At 38.2% G+C, this 27,418-nt stretch overlaps 1 protein-coding gene across 13 annotated transcripts in view; it reads left to right on the top strand.

Annotated features, from left to right (window-relative positions):
* Nucleotides 1-27,418, top strand: part of CHRM3 (cholinergic receptor muscarinic 3) — a 552,731-nt gene that overhangs the window by 290,501 nt on the left and 234,812 nt on the right. The window lies entirely within an intron of this gene.

The raw sequence follows: 27,418 nt of genomic DNA, 5'->3' as shown, positions 1-27,418 counted from the left end.
GGAAGGGAGGTGCATAGAAAGAGGGTGAGACTGAGGCAGGAACAATGAAGAGAGTGAGACTGGAAGCTGCAGGGGAAGGGCCTTAAGAGAGGATGCCTGTACAGATGGAGACAAGAAGAGACACTTGGGAAGTGACGTGAAAGAGATTCTTTTTTTTTTCTTTTATCTCTCTCTCTCTTGAATACAAGGATGCTGAGATAAACAAGACTTGATGTCAGCCTTAAAGAATGTCACACCCGTTTGTTGGAGACAAGTGTAGAGATAGCCTGTCTCCATTTTTAGTCTCTACTTCTTGTTTGGGTTATACTCAATTTCCTAAAACAGGGCTTTTCCTACTTTCATTTGTGCCTTTGGTAGGACCCTCCTCTTGCTCCAGTCCCACTCACTATTTCCCTGGGATTTCTTGAGCTTCTCTCGCTGCCTAGCTTCTCTGATTTCACAAGGCATTTAAGCTGTAACAAATGCCATGAACCATTACCTCTTTAGTGGCTCTGTCGTACCCTACAAGTACACCTCAGTTGTACCAGTCATAGAACGCCAGCCAAGGCCTTGGCAGCTCTGTAATTTGAGGAAAGATGTTTTGATTTTCTGAGCTTCAGTTTTCTTATCTATAAAAATGAATATAATAATAATCTATTACTGGGATTGTTATGAGGAAAAAAAACATATCTACCACAAAGTGAGTAGTTCTTAAATATCATACTATTTCCTCAGGCCTCTTTAAGTGGCATTTCATTGGTTTTCTCAAGGGAAGGGGCTATAACCAGTAGTCCTCTGCATTCTGCAATCCTCATCTCAAATAATATGGACAGAAACAATAATCAAAACAAAACAAAATTCTAGCTCTTGGTATCTCTATGAAATGTGTTCTATTTTTTATTCCTTCCCCCATTGCCCTGATATTGCTGTTACCTTGTCATCTCAGCTGAATAACTAGAATATGCTTTCAAGCAATCTCTAAATGCCACCCTTTTTTATTTTGAAAAAGGTAACGTAGCCATCTCCTAGAAAGCTAACACTTTTTATAATAGGGTGTTCCTCTATTTGCTTCATATTTTGTTAACGTAAGTGCTTAGCAAAAACCTAAGGTATTATAATCACCTCTCAAGAAAAATAAAGCTATCTTGTTGTCAGGTGCCATTGAGTCGGTTCCAACTCATAGCAACCCTATGTGCAACAGAATGAAACACTGCCTGGTCCTGTGCCATCCTTACAATCATTGTTATGCTTGAGCCCATTGTTGCAGCCACTGTGTCAACCCACCTTGTTGAGGGTCTCTCTCTTTTCCGCTGACCCTGTACTTTGCCAAGCATGATGTCCTTCTCCCAGGGACTGATCTCTCGTGATAACATGTCCAAAGTATGTGAGACATAGTCTCGCTATCCTTGCTTGTAAGAAACATTCTGGTTGTACTTCTTCCAAGACAGAGTTGTTCGGTCTTCTGGCATTCCATGGTATATTCAATATTTTTCCCTAACACCACAATTCAAAGGTGTTGATTCTTCTTCCATCTTCCTTATTCATCGTCCAACTTTCACATGAATATGAGGCAATCAAAAACCATGGCTTGGGTCAGGCACACCTTAGTCTTGAAGGTGACATCTCTGCTTCTCAACACTTTAAAGAGGTCTTTTGCAGCCAGTTTGCCCAATGCAATGTGTCTTTTGATTTCTTGACTGCTGCTTCCATGGGTGTTTGATTGTGGATCCAAGTAAAATGAAGTCCTTGACAACTTTAATCTTTTCTCTGTTTGTCACGATGTTGCTTTTTGGTCCAGTTGTGAGGAATTTTGTTTTCTTTATGTTGTGGTGTAATCCATACTGAAGGCTGTAGTTTTTGATATTCATCAGTAAGTCTTTCAAGTCCTCTTCACTTTCAGCAAGCAAAGTTGTGTCACCTACGTATCACAGGTTGTTAAGGAGTATTCTTCCAATCCTGATGCCCTGTCCTTCATATAGTCCAGCTTCTCAGATTTTTTGTTCAGCATACAGACTGAATAAGTATAACGGAAGGATACAACCCTGACACACACCTTTCCTGACTTTAAACCATGCAGTATCCCCTTGTTCTGTTTAAACAACTGCCTCTTAATATATGCACAGGTTCTTCATGAGCACAATTAAGTGTTCTGGAATCCCCATTCTTCGCAATGTTATCCATAATTTGTTATGATCCGCACAGTCTAATGTCTTTGCATAGTCAGTAAAAACACAGGTAAACATCTTTCTGGTACTCTCTGCTTTCAGCCAGGATCCCTCTGACATCAGCAATGATATCCCTGGTTCCACGTCCTCTCCCAAAACCAGCCTGAATTTCTGGCAGTTCCTTGTCGATATACTGCTGCAGCCATTTTTGAATGATCTTCAGCAAAATTTTGCTTGAGTGTGACATTAATGATAATTGTTCGGTAATTTCTGCATTTTGTTGGATCACATTTCTCGGGACGAGGCATAAATACGGATCTCTTCCAGTCAGTTGGCCAGGAAGTTGTCTTCCACATTCCTTGGCATAGACAAGTGAGCACTTCCAGTGCTGCATCCGTTTGTTGAAACATCTCAATTGATATTCCATCAATTCCTGGAGCCTTGTTTTTCACCAATGCCTTCAGAGCAGCTTGGACTTCTTCCTTCAATACCATCAGATCCTGATCATATGCCACCTCTTGAAATGGTTGAATATCAACTAATTCTTTTTGGTATAATGACTGTGTATTCCTTCCATCTTCTTTTGATGCCTCCTGCATCATTTACTATTTTCCCCATAGAATCCTTCACTATTGCAACTCGAGGCTTGAATTTCTTCTTCAGTTCTTACAGCTTCAGAAACACCAAGATTGTTCTTCCCTTTTGGTTTTGCATCTTCAGCTCTTTGCACTTGTCATTAAAATACTTTACTTTGTCTTCTGGAGACGCCCTTTGACATCTTCTGTTCAGTTTTTTTATTTCATCAATTCTTCCTTTTGCTTTAGCTGCTCGACACTCAAGAGCAAGTTCCAGAGTCTCCTCTGACATCCATCTTGGTCTTTTCTTTCTTTCCTGTCTTTTCAATGACCTCTTGCTTTCTTCATGGATGATGTCCTTGATGTCATTTCACAACTCGTCTGGTCTTCAGTCACTAGTGTTCAATGCATCAAATCTATTCTTGAGGTGGTCTCTACATTCAGGTGGGATGTACTCAAGGTCATATTTTGGCTCTCATGGACTTGCTCTGATTTTCTTCAGTTTTAGCTTGAACTTGCATGTGAGCAATTGGTGGTCTGTTCCACAGTCAGTCCCTGGCCATGTTCTGACTGATGATATGAGCTTTTCCATTGTCTCTTTCCACAGATGTAGTCAGTTTGATTCCTGTGTGTTCCATCTGGCCAGGTCCATGTGTATAGTCGCCATTTATGTTGGTGAAAGAAGGTATTTGCGATGAAGAAGCCGTTGGTCTTGCACAATTCCATCGTTTGATCTCCGGCATTGTTTCTAGCTATCTAATATGTCAAATTTCATGTATTCATTCAACAGATTTGTATTAGTTGCCTTGAATGTGCCAGATTATATGGAATACTATTATTTTACTGATACTGTATTTCTAATAATAATAGTAATTGATTTGAAGATTAAGGAGATGAATCTTCTAATGCCAATTAATAATTAATTGATACATTTTTACTAAGGAAACGTAGACAAGTTTTATATTTGACCTATGACTTTTAATTCATTTGTTTTAAATTCCTTTTAAAGGAAGCTGACGTTACCTTTGTGATCCTGGTGTGGGATTCAGAGATTATTCATGATTTTGATTTATGAGTGAGAGAACACCATCATGTAGTACTGTGGAAGCTTGGTTTTCTGAGTAAATTAGATCATGTTGCTACTTAGAAACACTAAAAAAGGAGATTGTTCTTAGGTGCCTTCAAGTCAGTTCTAAGTCCTAGAGACACTGCCTGCCCCTGATCCTGCGCCATCCTCACAATCATCATTACGCTTGAGCCCATTGTTGCAGCCACTGTGTCAATCCATCTCCTTGAGGGTCTTCCCCTTTTTCACTGACCCTCTACTTTTTTATTTTTCTACTTTACCAAATATGATGTCCTTCTCCAGGAACTGATCCTTCATGATAACGTGTCCAAAGTATGTGAGATGTAGTCTTGCCCTCCTTGCTTCTAAGGAGCATTTGCTTGTGTGCATATTAATAATATTGTTCTATAATTTCCACATTCTGGTCTTTGGTCAAAGTGGGGGAGGGGAGTAAAAACTCAATGCCTAGTTAGCTCCGTTCCTCTCAAGTTTCAAACTCTTCATTATTAAACAAATTTAGCAAACTTGTGTCCTTCATATCACAAAAAGCTAATGCATTAGAGTTTACAACTCTATTGCTACCATCAGATACTGAATGCAAATCTGCATGTTTCACGTTAATACCCAAACTGCCTGCTCTTAAAGGAGCTGCTAATCTGAAAAAGAAATTTAACAGTTTTAAGACCATCTTTTACTTTTTTCTTTTATACTGTTTAATTTTTGTCATTCATCCAGAGGAACTAAAAAAAAAAATTTATGTCCCCCAAAACTTAAAAAAAAAAATTTTTTTTTTTTTTAAACTTAAAAGCATTGCTTTGGATTTTTCCCTCCCAAAATATTTTACCATGCTGGTTTTCAACAAAGATGTAATGACTTTTTTAACTTCAAACTGCATCATCAAATGAAATATTTAGTATCTTTGGCACTTTACGTTCTGCGTTAAGATTATTCAAGTCCTGTTAACACAGTACATCATGTTCATTTGTATATAAGTCTACCTTACTCTGGCTGCTAACCTAAAGGGTGAAGGTTCAAGTTCACCCAGAGATGCCTCTGAAGAAAGGCCTGGCAATCTACTTTCAAAAAACCAGCCATTGAAAACCCTGTGGTGCCCAGCTCTACTCTGACACACATGAGGTCGCCACAAACCAGAGTTAACTCAATAACAACTGGTTTTTGACTATATAAGCATGTTTCTTGACATAGCTGATGCTTTGCTTTCTCTGTTACCCAGTGGAGATAAAGGACTCGTTTTACAGGCTGTTCAAGAATTAAATGCTACAGGGATCTAAAGGGCTTGGCACCATGTCTAGAGCATGTTAAGAGTTCAAAGAATGGTGCTTTTCATTTGGACCTTGCAGGGGGCCTTAATAGTTCAATTTTATGTCAATGGGAGGGAATGAAAGAGAAAACAATTTACACAGAGATGGCGAGGTGTCTAACTCTAGGTCACACAGCTTAGGAGCTTCTCACCCCAGGGCCAGCACCCCTACAGACCTGTGAGCTCCTGGAGGGCTCGTTGAGCTTTGCAAGCTCTACGTTCTGAAGCATAGTAAGAGCTTCAGAAACGTTGCGTAGTAATGTATTTAAAGAAGATTTTAACAATTCAACAATTTTAAGAATTTCTGTTGAGTATTAAATTCATGAGTGGGCACGTAACAAGAATGGTTGGACCACATGAGTGTGACCAACTATCGTCTTTTTGCTGAGGTTCTGTTGCTCTCACACCTCAAGGGCAAGAATCCAATATTACTTGTTTTTACACTTTTAAAAAAGCACTTAAAATAGTGCTTAGTGTAGTGTAGACATTCAAGACAAGTTTGTTTAATGGATGAACTTGCATAATTGAGCATTGCTTTCATTTTTTTTTTAATGTTTTATTTTTTGCTACCAAATTTTTGGAAAAAATGCATACCTTTGAGTAGGCTTTTATTCTAAAGGCTAACTGTATTCTTCTTTTTAACAGTCTAAAATTCTACAATGACTGAATTTCCTTAGTTTTTCTTTAATTTTCTTGTCTATAAACCACTAGACTTTGCTTTCTCAATATTTTTCAATTTTTTTCTTTTTAAAATTTTAAATATTTAATTATTTTCTTAAGATTATTTTATTGCAATGACATAAAACTTTGTTGATGTGTACTAAATTAATTGAAAGCGGGAAGAAATACGGTTTTGTGCTGGTGTTTATTTTGTTTTATACATAGCATAAAACTCAGACTCAGGTAACAAAATACTTACAGTGGTACTTTTAAAAAATTTTTTATTGTGCTTTAAGTGAAAGTTTACAAATCAAGTCAATACAGTGGTGCTTTTGAGGAACTTATGTTAATGGGTAAGAAAAAGAATGATACTCAAAGAACATAACAACTTTTAGGAACATAGATGCTTGTAAAGTACTTTAAATCATTGTTTGTTCTTAGTATAGTTAGAAGTGCATGGCAATCTTGTTTATTCATTTGTTTTTTCATATTAGAATGAAAAAATGCATCATTTTAGTCCAGTATTATTATAAATTCACAGTTGGCATAGTCACAAAGGTTGCAATGCAAAGATTCAAGGTTGAAGACACTGTTTTTACTCTGTCCTGTAGAAAAAAAAAAAAACCTTTTTTTTTTGTAGGGTTGCTATGAGCCAAAATCAATCCGATGGCAATGGATTATGATTTATCATATAAAACTTTCCAGTTCTTCCCATGGAACTTTTTAATGACAATATGATTTGTTTAAATATTGAAAAAATGCAGAATGAGATTTTTCTCAGTTTTTCCCCAGGAGAAGATTCTGTAATGAAATGTCAGAAATTTAAGATTCGGGGAGAATGATGGGTACCAAAACATTAATGGAACCAATTGTTGCCTTGACTTTGAGCACATCTCTTGTCTACAGAAAAATTTATGTTCAGGCTTGGTCTGTGTAAACGTCTGCATAAAAAGGTGAAAAGAACACAAACAAAAATGAGACTGGATAAACCCGGAAACTATTGCCATGAGACAATCTTTAAAGCCTAAACCAAAAATATCCCCTGAAGTTTTCTTAAAACTAAACAATAGTTTAGCTTAGCAGTAAAGAACGTCTGCCTTGAACGTTATGCTCTCTTAAGATTGATCTATACGGGATCAAATAGACCACAAGCAACTCAAAAGGTTAGATAGGAAACTTAGGGGGCAGTGAGTTTATGTTAATGGGGATAGAACAATATCAGAAAAGGAGGGTGAGAATGGCTGCACAACTTGAAGAATGTAATCACTGTCACTGAGTTGTGCCTGTAGAAATTGTTGTATTGATGTATGTTCTGTTATGTATATTCTCAACAAAAATATTAAAAAATGCAAATTTCTCTGATTAGAGTGTTTTTTAAATGAAACACATTTGAAAATAGCAGGGCTCCTGAATTAGATTTTTGATAATGTACTGCATTACAATAAAATAATATAAAATTGTGCCCCAAATATATAGTAAAACTATTTTGTGAGAAGATTTTTCTAAGCTTCGTTAATACTATACTCTGTCTTCAAAGAGAGCATGTTTTCTTTTTCTGAGAGATCCTAAAAGTAGTAATTGGCTATATACTCTGCACCAGACACCCTTTTAGGCACTGCAGCTATGACAACAAATAAGGTGGAAAAGTCTGTGCCTTTATAGAGGTTATGATCTAGTGGAGGGCAAGGGAAGGTACAGAAATGTGCACGAACAGGTATGGTGTCCAGAGTGATGTTTTATTAAGACTATTAGAGGAAGGGAAAATCATGGTGATGGTGGGGAGGGTGGTCTTTTACCTAGGGTGCTCAAGAAAGTTCTTTCTAGTAAGGTCACACTGAAGACAGACCAGAAGAAGTCCAGGCAGAGGAGCCAACAAAGACACTGAAGCAGGAGCGTGTTGGAGTGTTGAAGGAGCAGCAGAGAGGAGCCAGTGGGCCTGGAGTAGAGAGCAGGAGAATGGTAAGAAATGGAGTCAGACCAGAGATTGGCAAGGAGTAGCAGATTAGGCAAGGACAAGTAGAGCATTGTAAGGATCTTGAATTCTATACTAAGTGACCTAGGAAGCCATTGGACTTAATCCTTTCATGAATGAATTGTTATCATTATTATTTTGGATTTTTTTTGGTGATGCCATATTTTTCACTAATGGAATGGATGTTGAATCATTGTTTGCTGGTAGTTTTTTTTTTTTTTAATTGTTCAAAAAAACAGGGTGCCCTATGTCCCATGAAGTACATCACAAACATGGTACATATTGGTACCATGGCCCAGGAAGTACATCACGCTTCCCGGTTACACTTGAGCCATAAACTCTTACTCAACTTTCCAAAAATACACACAAAAAAAATACTAAATAAACATTGCACTTGCTGACATAAAATTGTTACGAGTTTGATTTAGAGTGAGCCACATCGGTACCGTGTTCTATGAAGCACATCACATGAGCAGTACATGTCAGTACATGGCCCAGGAAGTGCAGAAAATGTGTGTGGTAGGTTTCTCTACTAGTAACCATTAAAGGGTTAAAGGATGTTTGCCAATATCAAAACCAGCTGCCGTCTAATCAGTTCTAACTCATGGCGACCCCATAAGTTTCAGAGTAGAACTGTGCTCCATCGGGTTTTCAATGACTGAGTTTTCAGAAGTAGATTGCTTGGGCTTCCTTTGGAAACACCTCTGGGTGGATTGGAACCAGGAACCTTTTGATTAGCATCCGAGTGCTTAACCATTCACACCTCCCAGGGGCTCCAAGGGCGTTTTAGAAGCATCATTTTGGCTGTTCTGTGAAGAATAGCTGGGGAAGAGTGTTGAAATTGATCATTATCTTGTGACAGTGTGAGAACTAGGAGTAAAATTTCTCTATATTGCATAGCCTTAGCCTTAGAGTCCCTTGATTGTACAAGCCCCAGTGAGAGTTGAGTTTTGTATGATGTTTTAAGTAGGTTTTATTTTTTGTTTGTTTTGTTTTGTTAAGTTGGGAGTAGCACAGATTATAAAGAGAACTGGGAAATGCTGGAAGCCTCAGAAAACAGGGAATCATTGTAAGTTCTTTTTTTGCTCTAAATAAACACATACCTTACTTTTATTTTAAAATTACATCTTTTTTTTTTTGCTTGTTCCTAATTATATAAGCTACAGGACTCTTAAATCTAGATCTGACCCTGTCTGGTGCATGAAAATATATGAACCATTTCTGTTTAGGAAAATTATGCATCTGCTATAATCCTGGGCTCAGAATCCTTTAAATAGTGCCATATAAAGGAGCAATTGACTCTTGAGTTTTGGATATAATGAAGTTCTGCACATTTCCCCTTATCCTCTTTTATTTGATGGCAGTGAAGTTCACTAAATTGGGATGCTTACATTCAGATTTACCATGGATGCTGAGAGAATTCATAAAGCTCAAAAAACAATGTATAAAAGTTTTGTGTGTATATGATCATTGTTCTTTACCAGCCCAAGGCCCCACAGATGGAGGGGTCTCAGAGTTCTCTGTGCCTAAAAACGTAGTTAGAACTATTGCCCCAAAGACTCACTAATTTACTTATTTATACTCACCTCTCTTTTAACATTAGATAAGTATCAAAAATGGCAACAATATAAACGAAAAAGTTAATGACAAATTTATCTCCCCTTTTTTTTTTGAATCCCAATAGGTGTTGAGATTCAAATAAAAAAAAAATTGAACCGGTTTAATTCCTCTGTTTCATTCTCAGACATGCCTAAGGCTTAAGGAAAAAAGAAATGGACTCAGTATTTCTTAAGTCTATTTCTGAAGAATCCAACCAATTGTTACATTAACTAGTTGCCACTGAGTTGATTCTGACTCATGGCAACTCCATGTGTGTCAGAATAGAGCTGTGCTCCATACAGTTTTCAATGGCGGAATTTTTGGAAGTAGATCACCAGGCCTTTTTTCCAAGGTGCCTCTAGAGGGATGGACTTGAACTGCCAACCTTTTGGTTAGCTACTAAGCAAGGTAACTTTTTGCATCACCCTCGGACTCCAGTTGTTCCATATACCCATTAAAACATGGACATGTTCACTCTAAGACACAATCATGTGCTTTTTTAGCTAGAGACAGTCTTTTCTAGCTTCCCTCCCTCCATCAGTCTAGTCTTTTTAGGCCCTGCTGGGACTGAATCTGCCACCCCCAGGTAGTCTTATTTAGATGCTCTGATTAATTGGCCCATTTCTGAGTAGAAAGCCCATGAAGAACCAAATTTTCCTTTCAAATGATGGAGAAAATTTGAAAAAGTCTTTCATCCCCTTCAAAGGCTTTTTCTGCGTGCCCAGTTCAGGTTGCAAAAATTAAAAAACTGACTTAAGCAAAAAGGAACTGTTAATACGTGGATGGTGGTGTTGAATTAAGCAGGATATAGGGCCATCTGTCCAAAAGGGTCCAAAATAAATGTAAGTCATTTCTCTCTCATGTAAACATAGTAAGTTGTTCCACTTCATAAGATTATCCAAGAACCTAGCCTCTTTCCAACTTGTTGTTCTACCATCCTCTGGGAGTTTGACTCACCAATGGCGCACTACCACCTCACAACTCTGTCCAAGCCATTGGGGAAGGGAGAAACTACAAGTGAATGATACGGCCCTTCCTTTTCAGTTCCACAGAACATCTGCTCTTATCTCATTTTCTAGAATTTAGTCATGTGGGTGACCTAACTGCTAGGAAGGCAACCACGTGACCAGCTATATGTCTAAAAGATTTCTTTTTCAAGGAAAAAGAAGAAAGAATAGGTCTGCAAGTAGCAGGAGATAGGGCATGGGCGAGGTTTGTGGAGGGGAGGTCATGAGTTAAGATTTGGATGTGAAAAATATGAGACGCTTATATAAACTCTACGTCAAAATGTTTGGGAGGAGCCTAATGGAAGTTTGGATTTCAGAAATTGTCTGGTTGTAAAATATTTGGGAAGATTTCATGTTACTATATATCAGTTAAAGGCCTGGGAATGTACAAAATTGGCAAAGGAGAACATATAGAATAAGAAGAGAAAAGAACGCTAGGACCACCAACACTTTAAGCTCGTATGGTCCTAGAACAAACCCAGAGAGTCACCCAGCTCTCGGAGGAAGAGAAGGTTGATGGATGTAGTGCCCTTTTTCTTCGAAGCCCTTCATCCCCTTTCAACCATATCATGCAGAGTCCCATGGACTCACGTTCCAATATGTCTCTCCAGCATAATGTGAAAGGAAGTTTTGGCAGATATAATACTTGAAATCCTTAAACTGATTCCATGGGAGGCAAAATAATCACCAAAAAAGGGCTGCATTAACATAAGTTGAACTTATTTCATGCATAAGTACTTTCTTATCTTAAGAAAAAAAATTCACTTAGAAATAGGATTTTACTTCTCAAAAATTGCACCTGACATGGAATTTCACAATAAATGATTTCCTGCCTGCTTTGTAAAAAGACCATCATTTAGAACAGGTGCATGTGGCTGTTTTTGTTAATACTCCTTAAAATTCAAAATATCTGTGTGACTTGTGGTGGCTAAAATTTTAAAATGTCTATTTTACTATTTCTCATTCATCTGCTAATACAGAATTACTGAAGCATCTGAGTGATCTAAGGCGACAAGAATCTAGAGGGCTGACAAGAAAGTGCAGTGTCTGAAGTTGAAGTAATTCTGATGTTTGGCCCCCAGCCGAGGGCAGCAGAACGCAGAAACCTTTGGTTAGCTAATGGTCTTTAGGTGGGACCAAGGGAGCTAAAGAACAGCATCACTTGGGAAAATTTGCTTGCTACGGAGGGAAGGCTGGTTACAAGGTTTGGATGGGAGCTGTCACAGCCTGAGCCCTTGTGCTGTGGGAGAAAGCCACTCGGAGGTTTGAGAAGCCAGGAGATTTTCTCATCCAGGTAACAAGTCATACAGGGGCATAGAGCTGGGCAGTAAGCAGGTGAGGGAAGAGTAGGCATTCCTAGGAAGTAGTTGGCTTTCCTTGTAAACTTGTAGGAGCCCATCAGACTTGTAAAGTGAGGGCGTTGGTATGATTGAGAACGTTCAAAGACTCATTTTTTAAATATCATTATTTGTATGCCTTTTTGTGTGCTCAAAGAATTTTACATTACTCAACACATTTTTAGAACATTTTCCTGATTCTTACAAAAAAAAAATTTTAAAGGTCAGAGGCTACTAGCCATTAATCATTTAGCCAAGGGGCATTGGTAATATAGTCCATGTATTCAGTTTAATTTAAGTAAAATGTCAGCAATTATCTTTAAATAGATTAGACTGACATTAAGCCATGTCCCTCATGTGTACCTGGGGATCTCGCCATATAGAAATACACCCATTTTAAGTTTTAAATATTGTTCCTGGGAAGAAAATAGTCAATCACAATTTTAAATGAATTCTAAATGTTTTACATTGTATTCACCTTTTCTCTTCAGTCATGCCTATGTCTTCTAATTTGGATGCCTATATAAATAGTGGATGAAATGCCTCTCTCCATATTTTAATGTAAAATAAAATGTCCACTCTCAGACTCCAGGCGTACAGCTCCCTAAGGCATGGTGGCATTTGAGGGTTTTTCCCCAAAGAACAAGTGTCTGGAAAGATCAATTGTGAAGTAATGAAATCAAAGAGTACTTATTTCAATGTTTTGACAAGGATCATCTGGCAAAAGACCCAAGGGGACCCAACTATCTCAAAATTAATTAATAATTTCAAGTGTCACCAGTATCCTATGTCAGTTCCGTTTAGGCTAGTTATTTGGAATCTGCTCCAGGTTCTGTGTCTTGAATCTGAAAGGTGGTATTGCTTTTACACATCTTAAGAGAAACAGTAACAATCTTCAAGATAAATATTCAGAGGCTGAAATAAATGGGGCAAGAGGCTTGGACATCTGTCTTTTGAAGAAATTGGCCTCATCAGTGATGGTGCCACTCACCCTTCTGGGGAACTTGGCATATGCAAGGACTGAACCATTTGGGAGCAATATCTATTGAGTATATGCAAATTAACGTCCAAAACCCAACTCCAGAATTCATAATCTAGTTAGAGAAGACTTAAATATCAAAGGAATTCCTCGGTGGTGCAAATGGTTAGTTTATGCGGCTGCTAACCAAAAGGTTGGAGGTTCGAGTCCACCCAAAGGCATTTTGGAAGAAAGGCCAGGTGATCTAATTCTGAAAAATCAGCCTTTGAAGATCCTGTGGAGCATAGTTCTACTCTGACACACATGGGGCCACCATGAGTCAGAGTCGCCTCAACAGAACTTGGTTTTACATGTCAAAAATAATTGAAGCTTTGTGGTTCATTACACTTTTGCAAAACAAACTCTCCTTGAATAAGAAATAGCAGCTGAGGTTAAGTAAGGAATGGTCGGGCCTCGAGTTTTGAAATTTTGCCAGCTCTTTTCAAAAATAGCACGAAGGGACTTCAGGGTAATCCTGCCTTTAGGCGCAATGCTGATGATACCCTGATGAATATATTGGTTCCATGATTTAAGCGGAAAGTGGAGAATTTTGAGGAGTGTTTGAAGGATAATCATAAAGATGAGTAACAGAACAAAAGGCAGGAAAAGTTATGAAAACTGAACAACTTGCATAGAGGAAACACAACGGTCTTTAAATTCATGAATAGATACTTGAGAAAAGAATGCGGCCCTGTTTGCTGTCTTCTGCAAGGGACAAAACAGCAATTTGCACTGGAGGCAGGAAAAGGCTTAAGTTGTGAATTAACAGGAGTGAGAACTAAAAGAGATTGTGAAGCTTAATTGTTCAAAGAATCAGGGAGAGAGGAAGACATGTTTTCATTTGTCTCTTTTGACTTCAGTAAATTCTGATCAAAAGTACAGAGGTGGCTTAGATTGACTCCTTAATTTATGAATTTTACTCATTGGTACTCTAGAGAAATAAGTCTTAATTGCCTTTGGGAGCAGAATTTCAGATGTCCTGCTCAATGTTGATATTCCCCACCTCCATTCGTGCTTACTCTGATCCCTCCCTATCTTCTTCCCATGGCTTTGTAAGAAATGTATTGTGGTTGTTGCCTTCAGCTCTCTACGCCATCAAACAGACTCTCTCCATTCCCCTCTCTTTTTACCCATACAATCACATTTGTTCTTTGATTTTCCAGAGGAAAGTTGGTTTCTTGACTGTTACAATCTTTTATTAGTCTCACGTTGGTATAATTAGGAAAAAAAAAACTTAGAAATTCAAGAAGCCTTTTCTTATGATTGTGTCCACAAAGGTAAGGGGTAGGGGGACTCATGGTAGGGGCGACACAGTGAGGGCATTGAGAAAGGCCTGAGGCAAGTCTTCCTTCAGCTGTTTCTCCTTAGAATAAAAGCAGAGACAGGTTATGCCATACAAGGGACATGCCAGAACATCCTTTAAACTGGATCGTTTTAATGCTTTGGTGATATTAGATTGGGAGGTAAACTTACAAGGTTTTCTTTGATTTCATACCAGTTTGAGCTTATTTTTCCAATATGAGGGGAAAAAAATGAGTTAGCCTCTGGCCAGTATGTAAATGACAGAAAGTCACATTTCGGAAAGATGATTTCCAATACCTTTTCCCATAGCAGTAATTCATATATTAGTTGCTGGGTATTGGAATGCAGTGAGCTTTGTGCTGTTTGTATGGTATGCAGACTTCAGATCATTAGATATCTATGGCATTTAAGAGTATTAAAGACAAAGAATAGACACTGAGGAATTTAAAATCAAGTTAAAGGAGATTTACATATCAAAAATAATTGAAGAAGTGTAGTTGTCAATCAAAGCCTAAGTGATCTGATACTCATCCCAGGACAATAGAGGTCAGGTAAAGAAGACATTAGCAAGGAATAGAGCAATTTGGAAGACTGTTGGAAAACATGGAACTTGAACTTGGCCATATTTTCCTCCCAGGATATCATCACTCTTTAAAATGTTCTGTTCATACATTTATGTATTTGTACAGATTATAATAGTTACTCAGTAAATGTGTTGCTTCTATGAATGAGTACCCAAAATGAAAGACTGAGGTAGTAATAGATATCAGTCTAAGACCTGACTCAAGGACTAGTGATTTGCTACAGAAACTTGTAATTGAATGTAGAAAACTCTTAATGATATCAGTTAGATTCAATATGATCGGGCAAATTTAGAGACTCTTCAGGCCTAGCATTTACTGAGCCCTGGAAAATTCTTCTCTTCATCGTAGTCCTCCAGTGTGGTAGGTATTGTCATCATGCCCATTTTTCAGATGGGGAAGTTAAGTCCCCATCTAGGAAGTGTGAGTCCATGATTGTTCTAGTCTGTATTGCTCCTCACCAGTCCATGAGTTTCTCTACCTTGCAGACTTGTTTTCTTCATAAATAACTAGACCGATATATAACCAAAAATTTATTATAATGGCAATGAAGACAGCTTTATGTTATCTTAAGGTACGAAATCACATTGGAGTGCCTGGGTGGTACAAATGGTTAATGCGCTCGGCTTCCAACACAAAGATTGGAGGTTTGTGTCCACCCAGAGACACCGTGGAGTAAAGGCCTGGCAATCTACTTCTGAAAAATCAGCCATAGAAAATCCTGTGGAGCACAATTCTACTCTAACTCACAAGAGACCATCATGAGTCAGAGTTGACTTGTTGGCACTGGTTTAACTGGAGGTAGTCATATACTGAATGCAAGATCATCTTCTGTCTCATTTTCCACCAGTGCTCATGTGAGCGCCACTGGGTCAGAAAGAATAAGGCACAAATCGTTTGCCACAGGCTGTAGAAGCTCAATCAAGTCAGTCATATAGTTGTGTCTGCTATTCCACAAGGTGGTTTTATGTAAATGGTCCATTCAAGTTCTGAATCTTTAAAACAAGGTTAGGTATTCCAGGAGGTAAGAAAAAGTCTGACATTATCGGGTGAAATGTGCTCATGGAATGTAAATTTGCCATTGCCAGAGCAGAGGGTAGAGAATTAAAAAGATTTTCATTGGTTGGTGCTTGTCATGAACTGAATTACGTCCCCCCAAAAATATATGTATCAATTTGGCTGGGCCATGATTCTCTGTATTGTGTGGTTTTCCTCTATTTTGTGATTGTAATTTTATGTTAGAGAGGATTAGGGTGGGATTGTAACACCCTTACCAGGGCACACCCCTGATCCGATGTAAAGGGAGTTTCTCTGGGATGTGGCTTGCATCACCTTTTATCTCCCAAGAGATAAAAGGAAAGGGAAGCTAGTAGAGTATGGGAACCTCATAACACCAAGAAGGCAGCCCCAGGAGCAGAGCGCATCCTTTGGACCTGATATTCCTGTGCCAAGATGCTCCCAGACCAAGGGAAGATTGGTGACAAGGACCTTCCTCCAGAGCTGACAGAAAGAGAAAGTGTTCCCCTGGAGCTGGTGCCCTGAATTCAGGCTTCTAGCCTACTAGACAGTGAGAGAATAAACTTCTCTTTGTTAAAGCCATCCACTTGTGGTATTTCTGTTATAGCAGCATTAGATGACTAAGACAGTGCTAGAATAGTAGGGATGATTTCCCTCCCTCTGTTTTGAAAAGTACTTTTGCTTTATTTTGTTTACCTCGAGACTCTAGCCTTAAAATCGAAGGAATTAAATGTTCCATTTTCTTGCATATTCATGAGGATATGCAGGTGGAATTGGACAAAAAAACTTAGGAGCTATCATGTGTGTTTAACATAAACATAAAAAAAAAACCCAACCATCCTAAAATTATTATACTAACCTTAATCTGCATCTTCAATGTAAAAAAAAAAAAAAAGCAAAGATTGGTGAAAATGAAAATATAGCTTTATTAAAATTAGCTGTGTATATTATTTATTTTCTAATATTAACAATATATTTAAAGTTATATATGTATTTTTCATTGTCATCTATGATGCAGACTAAAAAAAGAAAGCCATAGAAAGGATGATGCATGTAACATTGGAGTTGATTTACTATTTCTATTAGAAATGGAGTATTTCTGTTTTATTTTTGGAAAATTTTTCTGAATGAGATTGTGTAAAGCTGCTTTCTATACAAACCACTAACAAATTCGAATAGTATTTTGTAGATTGTTACTATTTGGACAAGCTTAGCTGACTGTTCCAGCATGTTGACTCATTGCCGTTACCTGCATATTTTTTCTGCCCCGTTTTCACTAAAGATCTGGGAGATATAACCCGATTAGGGTCTGAGCCCTGTAGCAGTCTAGCCAATGAAATGTACTCCAAGTCATAAAGAGTGAGAAAGTTTATTTATTTTTTTTTTTGTATACATCACCGGGGACCTGACAGCAATGCAGGCTGTTTCTATGGAGCCTCAAAGAGCAATTTTGCATTAGAGCTTATATAGAATTTTACAAAGTTTAGTTAGAACTGTCTTTGTATTCCACAGATGGCCTGGTCAGAGGAGCTATTCATTACAAGATAGTAACAAAAGACTCTTTATTAGACTAAAGAGACACATGTCAGAACATCTCTCTATCAGGCAAGAGACATACATATCAGACACCTGAGCTCTACTCTCCATGTGTGGGGTTTAAAGTCACAGGAGGTCGGACAGAACAAAGTCGTTAACATTAAGTCAAAACAAAGGCATTAACAAAGGTACGTGAAGGAAGCAGAGGAAGGATAAAAACTTGTGGGTTCACCAGGGCATTAGTTTTGTCAAGCTCTCAGTCACCCAATTCTGAAAAGGAGAAAACATGCTGGGGAGTTTTAGGGTCACATTCAGTGAGTAAAATCACCCTCGTAAGTTCTCTGTAGAAGCCCTGGTGGTGCAGTGGTTACATGGTTGACTGAAAGGTTAGCAGTTCAAACCCACCAACCGCCCCAATGGAGAAAGTTGTGGTAGTCTGCTTCCGTAAAGATTACAGCCTCGGGAACTCTATGGAGCAGTTCTACTCTGTCCTATAGGGTTGCTGTGAGGGCTTTGGTTTAGTGAAGTTCTCTGTACTCAATTACAGTCATTCCCTGCAAGCAAAAAAGGGTGAAGTTCATAGTATGAGCTCTAGTGATAAAAATTCAAAGTATTAAAATATTCCTTGAACTGATTTTTCCACTCAGAGTAGTCATATTTACAGGAGATGTAAAGGAATGGAAACTCATCTTAAGAATTATTTTTAAGAACCAGAGAAAACTTTTTTATTAACTTTGAAATATCTCAGGTTTGCTCTTGTACAATTATATTTTCACTTGACACACACGGTTATTTAACCTCTCCTGTTTGTGGAATATGCTAGAGAATATACATAATTCAAGTGCCCTGTTGTTGTTAGGTGCCACGGAGTTGGTTCCAACTCATAGTGACTCTATATACAACAGAACAAAGCACGCCCAGTACTGCACCATCCTCACACTAGTTGCTATATTCGAGCCCATTGTTGCAGCCACTGTGTGAGTCCATCTCATCAAGGGTCTTCCTCTTTATCACTGACCCTCTACCAAGCATGATGTCCTTCTCCAGGGACTGGTTCCTTCTGATAACATGTCCAAAGTACATAAGACGAAGTCTCACCATCCTTGCTTCCGTGGAGCACTCTGGCTGTAGCACTCTAGCACTCTGCAAGCCCCCACAGTACGACAAACTGACAGATGTGTGATGATCAAGTACCCTAATTACTTCTAAATCATCTGTCTTGTTTTCTTTTTTAATAAATCGATTGCCTCCATAGGCATCATAATATATGATAAGGATTATTTCTAAATTAAACATCTTCTCCACCCTTTTCATACATGCACTCCACATTATTAAAATATCCCCTGTTACAACAAAAGAAGAAATTGAAGAAGTCATTTAAAAAACACCAACAACAACAACAACAAGCTCTGGCACAGATAGCGTCACTGGAGAATTCTACCAAACATTCAGAGAAGAGTAGACACCAATACTATTCAAGCTATTCCAGAACATAGAAAAGGAAGAAATACTCCTGAATTCATTCCATGAAGCAAGCATAACCCTGATACAACCAGGCAAAGACACCACTAAAAAGGAATATGTGGACCAATATTCCTCAATGAATATATTCTCAACGAAATTCTAGCCCACAGAATTCAACAGCATATCAAAAATAACACATCATGATGAAGTGGGATTCATACCAAGAGTGCAAGATTGGTTCAACATTAGAAAACCAATCAACACCCACCAATAAATAAAACAAAGAACAAGAATCACATGATCATCTCAATCAATGCAGAAAAGGCATTTGATGAAGTCCAACACCCATTCTTAATAAAAAATCTCAGCAAAATAGAAATAGAAGGGAAATTCCTGAACATAATTAAGGGCATATATAAACACTTTGAAGGAACTGTGTGGTCAATAAATGTGAAAAAGACATTTCATTTCAGTTTCATCTTGTTGGTTTTATCTGCTACCCTGTCAACATTTTTCTAAACATGATTCTGTAGGTGACATCAAGCACCCCCCCAAAAAAATCCAAAACACAGTCCGTTGCCACGCAGTCAACTCTGACTCACAGTGACCCTACAGGACAGAGTAGGGTTTCCACGGGTTTCTAAGGAGTGGCTTGTCTTAGGACACAAATAAGCCTAACAGCCAACATTATTCTCAATGGAGAGAAACTGAAAGCATTTTCCTTGAGAACAGGAACCAAACAAAGCTGCCCTTTATCACCACTCTTATTCAATATTGTACTGGAAGTCCTAGCTAGAGCAATAAAGCACGAAAGGAAAATAAAGGGTATACATATTGGTAAGGAAGAAGTAAACCATCCCTATTCACAGATGATATGATCATATATATAGGAAATCCCAGAGACTCCACAAGACAACTACTGGAGCTAACAGGAGAATTCAGCAAAGTGGCAGGGTACAAGATCAACATACAAAAATCAGTTGGATTCCTCTACACCAACAGAGAGAACACTGAAAAAGAAATCAGGAAAGCAATGCCATTTATAATAGCCCTCAAAAAGACAAAATAATTAAGAATAAATCTAACTAGGGTTGTAAATGACTTATACAAAGAAAACTACAAAACATTACTGCAAGAAACCAAAAGAGACCTACATAAATGGAAAAATATACCATGCTCATAGATAGGAAGACTTAACATTGTGAAAATTCAATACTTCCCAAAGCAATCTGCAAATATAATGCAGCCGGGATCCAAATTCCAACAATGTTCTTTAATGAGGTGGGAAAACTAATAACCAACTTCATATGGAAAAGGAAGAGGCCTTGGTTAAACAAAGCATTATTGAAGAAGAACGAAGTAGGAGGCCACACACTTCCCAGTCTCAGAACCTACTATACAACTACGGTAATCAAAATAGCCTGGTACTGGTACAATGACAGACACATAGACCAATAGAACAGAACTGAGAACTGAGTATTCATTCACCTATGGACAGCTGATCTTCGACAAAGGATCTAAGTTAATTAAATGAGGAAGAGAAAGTCTCTTTAACAAATGGTGCTGGCAAAACTGGATATCCATTTGCACAAAAATGAAACAGGATCGGTACCTCACACCATACGCGGAAACGTATTCAAAATGGATCAAGGACCTGAATGTAAAACCTAAAACTATAAAAATCATGAAAGAAAAAATGAGAACAATGCTAGGGGCACTAATATGTGGTGTAAATAGAATACCAAACATAACTAAAAATGCACAAACAGCAGAAGATAAACTAGATAAAGGAGACCTGCTAAAAATTAAACACTTACACTCATCAAAAGAGTTTGCCAAAAGAGTAAAAAGAGAACCTATGGACTGGGAAAAAAAATTTGACTATGACATATCAGACAAAGGTCTAATCTCTCAAATTTACAGTAAACTTCAGGATTCCAACAACAGAAAGAAAAACAGCCCAATTAAAAAATGGACACAGGACATGAACAGACACTTCACTGAAGAAGATATTCAGGCAGCTAAAAAAACACCCTGGCAATAATGGCACTGATCAAAAAAACAGAAAACAACAAATGCTGGCAAGGTTGTGGGGTGATTGGAAGTCTTATACACTACTAACAGGAATGTAAACTCACACAACCACTATGGAAAATGGTATGGCACTCCCTTGAAAAGCTAGAAATAGAAATACCGTATGATCCAGCAATCCCACTCCTAGGTATATATCCTAGAGAAATAAGAGCCATGGCAAGAATAGATTTATGTACACTCATGTTCATTGCAGCATTATTCATAATAGCAAAAGGATGGAAACAATCCAGGTGCCTGTCAGCAGATGAATGGATAAACAAACTGGTACGCACACACGGTGGAATACTATGCAATGATAAAGAATAATAATGAATCTGTGAAACATCTCACAACATGAATGAATCTGGAGGACATTATGCTGAGTGAAATAAGTCAATCACAAAAGGACAAATATGAAACTGCTATTATAAATAGTCAAGAAAAGGTTTACACACAGAAACGTTTTTCAATGTCTACCAGGAATGGGAGGTGGAGGGAGGGAAAATCACTAACTAGAGTATAGATAAGTGTTAACTTCGGTGAAGGGGAGGGGCAGTACACAACCTGGAGGAAGTCAGCACAACACAACCAAGACAAGAGAAGACTCTCAAAAGTATGCAAGAATAAAAGGCAACCGTGGTATATACTATAAGATATACAATCCTGCAACAACAGTAATAACAATGATTTATGAGCAGACACTAGGTAGATATGTGTGCTGAATAGGTATGGGTGGACATATGGGAGTGCACCCACGTGCATATATAGGTTTGGGTGTGGATAGTTCTACATACATATTTGTATGTGCTACATGTATATAAAAAAACATGTATAGCCATAAATATAATAGACCAAACAGGGTGCAATCATGGAAACGTCCTAGACCTAACCAAACACCTCATGAGACTAGGCTTGAAGGTTAAGGACCGTAGTCTCAGGGGACATCTATGTCAATTTGGCATAACGTAGTTCATAAAGACAACATTTTACATCCTGCTTTGGTGAGTAGCATCTGGGATCTTAAAAGCTCTTGAGAGGCCGTCTAAGATACATCTATTGGTCTCTTTCCATCCGGAGCAAAGGAGAGTGAAAAAAAACAAAGACTCAAGGAAACAATTAGTCCATAGGACTAATGGACCGCAGGAACCACAGCTTCCGCTAGCCTGAGACCAGAACAGCTCAGTGGTGCCCAGCTACTGCTACCCACCCTCTGACCAGGATCATAATAGAAGGTCACGGTTAGAGTGGAGGAAAAAAATATAGCACAAAATTCAAATTTGCAAAAAAAAAAAAAAGATCAGATTTACTGGTCTGAAAGAGATTGGATGAGTTACAGAGACAGTGGCCCTTAGACGCCCTTTCATCTTGGAACTGAAGCCATTACGGGAGATCGCCTTTCAGCTAAATAATAGACATGCCTGTAAAATAAACAGTAACACCCATGAAGAAAAGTGCTCCTTAGAATGATATGAGACCAAAAGGGCAATCTCTGCCCAAAAGCAAAGATGAGAAGGCAAGAAGGGGCAGGAAAACAGGACGAATGGAAAAGGGAAACTGTGGTAATGGGGAGAGTGCTGACACATAGGAGGGATTGCAAACAATGTCACGGAACAAATTGTGTATGAACTATTGAACCAGAAACTTTTTTGGTCTATAAAATTTCACCTAAAGCACCAAAAAAAAAATTGCAACAGAGAGCATTTAAACCATTTTTACCAAATAAAGAGGAGAAAGTGCATATTTTGATTAAGGACAGAAGACAAGGTTTTTCAGTCCTGACTTTGCTACTTGCTAAATGCCTGACCTTGGAACAGCACTTAAACTTCCTAAACTCCAGTTTCTTCATTATTAAAATAGAGGTAATGATACCTGCCCCATGGCCTGTATGGAAACCTTATATCACATATATAAGGACAGATTTTCTAAACTGTAAAATCAAACCAAACCTGTCGCCCTCAAGTCCATTCTGACTCGTAGAGCCCCATAGGACAGAGTAGAACTGCCCCACAGGGTTTCCAAGGCTGTAATCTTTATGCGAGCAGACTGCCATATCTTTCTCCCACAGAGCGACTGACGGGTTCAAATTGCCAACCTTTCAGTTAGCAGCTGAGTGCTTAACCACTGGTGACCAGGAATCCTTGTAAACTGTAAAGTACTATAAAAAATACAAGCTCTCATGGGGTGACTCTGATGCTCACCTCTTGGGGTCTACCTCTCACCTCTTGTTTTCATCAGCCTGTGACTTAGGGTCAGATCTTTAGCTTCTGTGAGTTTCAGTTCCTTCATCTTTAAGATGAGAATTATAAAAACATCCACCTCACAGGGGCCATGTGAAGCTTAAATGAGAAAATATATGTAAAGCACTTGTAGAAGAACCGGGCATGTAGGGAGTATAAAATAAATAATTGTGAATATTCTTTTCTTTTAACATACACGTAGTTGGTAGCATACTGGCCCATTTTTGTGTTGCCATTTGTTGTACATGCTCGGAGTAGTATGTGTGGTATGAAGAAAAAGCAAATACAATACTTTATTTTAGTTTTGTAGTATTTATTTTTTCTTTTAATTAAGCAAGATATATTCACTGTAAAAGCTCAGAAAATGCAGAAAAGCATAAAGATGAAAACAAAAATTACCAGCAATCCAGCTCCCCGGACATAACAAGTACTTGGCGTATTTTAGAAGGAAAGGACTTGATCAAAAATAATTTCAGGGAAAATAAAGGTAATCAATGATACGGTCTGAAAGGGGGAAGATTTGGATTCCTAAGTGTGGAAACCAGCAGAAAGGGAGCAATTCCAGAACTGTAAGAGGAAAGTGAAGCAACAGAAATTTAAAGCTATGGTGGTTTTAATAAAGATTGAGAATGTCTCTGATGTTCCAAAGTGTAAATGAAATATATGCCTTGCTTAGGGTGGAGTCACACCATGGTCCTGTTATACTGGTAGGGATGTCCCCCAAGCTGGTTTACAAAGATAGTCCCACAACAGCAGGTGGAGGACTCAAGAGGTTCACATATAAAACATTTTTCAGCCCTTTCCCAAGAAAAATAAAATAGGACAAGTAAAGATAACTTAATTCATACTTGTGACATCAAAAACCACTGTCCTGATGGACGGTGAGGGAGAACTGGCAGCATAAAAGGCTAGAAAGAGAAGATGACTAAATTTGCTATCCCTGGCTTTATGCAGTCCAGAAATGGAGAATGAAATATTCAGGCACAGGAACAATTAAAAAGAAAAGATTTCCAGGAAGAAATGACAAACCAGGATTGTCAACTTCATTTTATAAAAACAGGCATTAAGAGGTAATTATTATTTTGTAGGAACGTGCACCATGACAGGCCTTATGAATGCTCTGATGTCTGTACTTGCCATTACTACATAATTAAGAATAGATTATTTCAGTTCTTCAGAAATCACTCTCCTATTTCCTCCTCAAAGGCCATTATTCCTAAGTCATCAATCTAAAATGAAATATTACAGCACTTGTATAGCATCTATGAAAGTACCTTGAAATTTTAAATTGGATTTATTCTTTATATCCTGGCACGACTTAAGTTTCATTGTTATCCCTCAAAGGGCAGATCCAAGCCTACTTAATGCACCTCACATTCAAGAGTTCTACTCAACACTTCATTGACTATTTCTTTTCTTGAAAGTGAAATACACATCACTTCGAGGCTATTAAATTGTTCAGCAGTATATATGATTTAAAACATAATAATAATAATTGACTTCCAGTCAAGTATACACACATTTGGCCAAAGTTAATTTTTCCAAGGAGGAGAGCCTAAGTAACTAAAGCACAGAGTCTTGTTAGAGTGGAATCCTACTGATTTCACCATTGTCCACAGTAGCCCTGAGCCATTGAGCTCCACAAGCTTTTACTTACTGTGTGTGGACTGTGGTATCGAACTCCACAGATAACCAGTTCTGGCTGTCCATGTCTCTCTTGCCCTCTAGGACCAATTGTATCACAAAGCGTATCATTCCTCTTGATGGTTAATTAGCGGACAGGTTCCCACAAACTTAATTCTTCAAATGCAGTTTTAAAACTGTACATATACACTTACTAAAATCTAAACAAAATGTTTAAAAAGACAAAAATGAAAACCATCCACAGCCTTATCACGCTCAGACAACCACAGTTAGCATTTTGGCAGCTTCCTTTGAAGAGTTTTTGTTGTTGTTCGCTCTTATGTCTAACATTTTTTACCATTATTTTAATAATGTGTAAGTTTTGCATCCTCTTTTAATTAATGTATCAAATAAATTCTACTTTATCACATAGTCTTTGTAAAACTTACTACCGAATGGCTATAACATATGTCAATGGTTCATTTCTCATTATTCACAGCAATTAATATCATTGATATACTTGTATGTAAAGTGTTTTTCTGCATTTCACATTACTTCCTTTATATAGATTCTTAGAAGTGAAATTATTTGATCAGTCACTGACAAGACCGCTTGCTAAGTGTTTACAAATCGGTCCTACCAAATTACATAACCAAAGAAACTACAGACATAGCGCTGAACACGTAAACATGACCACAACTCTGAACAATAACTAGAAATTTACAACTATGTTTGTAACCTTAGAAAATAGGGATGAGCTTTACATTTACTTTCTGTTATCTTTCCTTTCTCCTACCTCAGATTTCTTCCCATTTGACAGGACTGCATTTTCTTTCATTCCAGAGGGAGAATAAAACCCAGATCCCTACGCCTTTGGGTTTTTACATTCTTTCTTTCAAGTAAGGAAGTTGATATCTGATAAGCAGTTTGTCCTGAAAGAAATGTTAAATAACAGCTACCTGGGGGCTCTCTCCTCGTCAACCTCTGTACATTTCTGTCAGGGTACCCAGGTTCTCTTTCATCCCTCCTCACTTGAAACCTTGAAATTATCCAATCTTACAATCTGAGATTTGGAATGGATCTTATAACCAATCACCCTAATTTCCCATCTAATATGTATTATTCCCTTTATAACGCCTCCCACAAGTGTTCATTTAATCTCAGCATGATCACCTTCGGTGATAGGGAACTTTTATCTCACAAGTCAGTCTTATTTGCTGATATCCATCTCTGGCTGTTGGGAAATTTCCCCAAATAAAAAAATCCAATACTCTGAAGCTTCTACCCTTGAATACTGGTACTGCCCTCTGGTGGGATCGTGGAGAAAAAATCCAATTCCATTATCCCTTGGTAACTCCTCAGAAATTTGAAAAGAGCTGTCAAGTGAGCCTTCTCCCAGGTAAATGCTGTCAGTCCATCTCCAGTCCCCTGTGTGATGTGGTTTTGAGTACCATTACTGTCCTGCACATCCAGAATGCTGCCATTGTGGGGATGTCCCAACAGAAGCTGAGATCATAAGCTTGTAGTCAGCAGCCTCCTTCTTGGTCCTCGAGTGTTCCGGATGAAAAAAGGAAGAAGCTGAAAGACTTTTTTCCTTTAGTTTAGCACACCTCTAACCCATCTCCTATTTTATTTCTCCTGGAAGTTTTTACTCATCTAAGTCACCTGACTCCTGGAAGCATTTCAGCTTTTCTTAAAAGGCAGCTCCTTCTGCTGAACACTGTACTGTAGGCATGATCGGAACAGCTTGGAGTAAGAGAGCGGACTCATCCTTTATTCTAATTACATTCCACTAGGCTACATCAAATTGATACTTTTAGCAACCATTTTTATGCTTGACTTTTATTTATCTTTCTGTTGTCTTAATAATAGTTAAAGTGCCTGTGTTTTTTTTGCACTTTTAAACAATCCTGGTCAGTCATTTTCATTATCTTTTGTTTGTACAGTTCATTTGTTGAATCTAAGAGTAGTACAGTTTGTCATACTGTGGGGGCTTGCATGTTGCTGTGATGCTGGAAGCTAGGCCACAGGTGTTCAGATACCAGCAGGGTCTCCTATGGAGGACAGTTTTCAGCTGAGCTTCCAGACTAAGACAGACTAGGAAGAAGGACCCAGCAGTCTACTTCTGAAAAGCACTAGCCAGTGAAAACCTTATGAATACCAGTGAAACATTGTCTGATATAGTGCTGGAAGATGAGCCCCCCAGGTTGGAAGGCACTCAAAAGATGACTGGGGAAGAGCTGCCTCCTCAAAGTAGAGTCGACCTTCATGACGTGGATGGAGTAAAGCTTTCGGGACCTTCATTCGCTGATGTGGCACGACTCAAAATGAGAAGAAATAGCTGCAAACATCCATTAATAATCAGAACCTGGAATGTACGAAGTATGAATCTAGGAAAATTGGAAATCATCAAAAATGAAATGGAACGCATAAACATCGATATCCTAGGCATTAGTGAGCTGAAATGGACTGATACTGGCCATTTTGAATCAGACTGGGAATGACAACTTCAGGAGGAATGGTGTTGCATTCATCGTCAAAAAGAACGTTTCATGATCTATCCTGAAGTACAACGCTGTCAGTGATAGGATAATATCCATACGCCTACAAGGAAGACCAGTTAATACGAATTATTATTCAAATTTACACACCATCCACTAGGGCCAAAGATGAAGAAATAGAACACTTTTATCAGCTGCTGCAGTCTGAAACTGATCTAACATGCAATCAAGAGGCATTCATAATTTCTGGGGATTGGAATGCAAAAGTTGGAAACAAAATTGGAAAATATGGCCTTGGTGATAGAAACAATGCCAGAGATCAAATGATAGAATTTTGCAAGACTTCTTCATTGTAAACACCTTCTTTCACTAACATAAACAGGGA

The sequence above is a fragment of the Elephas maximus genome, chromosome 24, assembly GCF_024166365.1.
Source record: "Elephas maximus indicus isolate mEleMax1 chromosome 24, mEleMax1 primary haplotype, whole genome shotgun sequence".
In the NCBI taxonomy this organism is placed as follows: domain Eukaryota; kingdom Metazoa; phylum Chordata; class Mammalia; order Proboscidea; family Elephantidae; genus Elephas; species Elephas maximus.
This window is presented reverse-complemented; position numbering and strand designations above follow the sequence as displayed.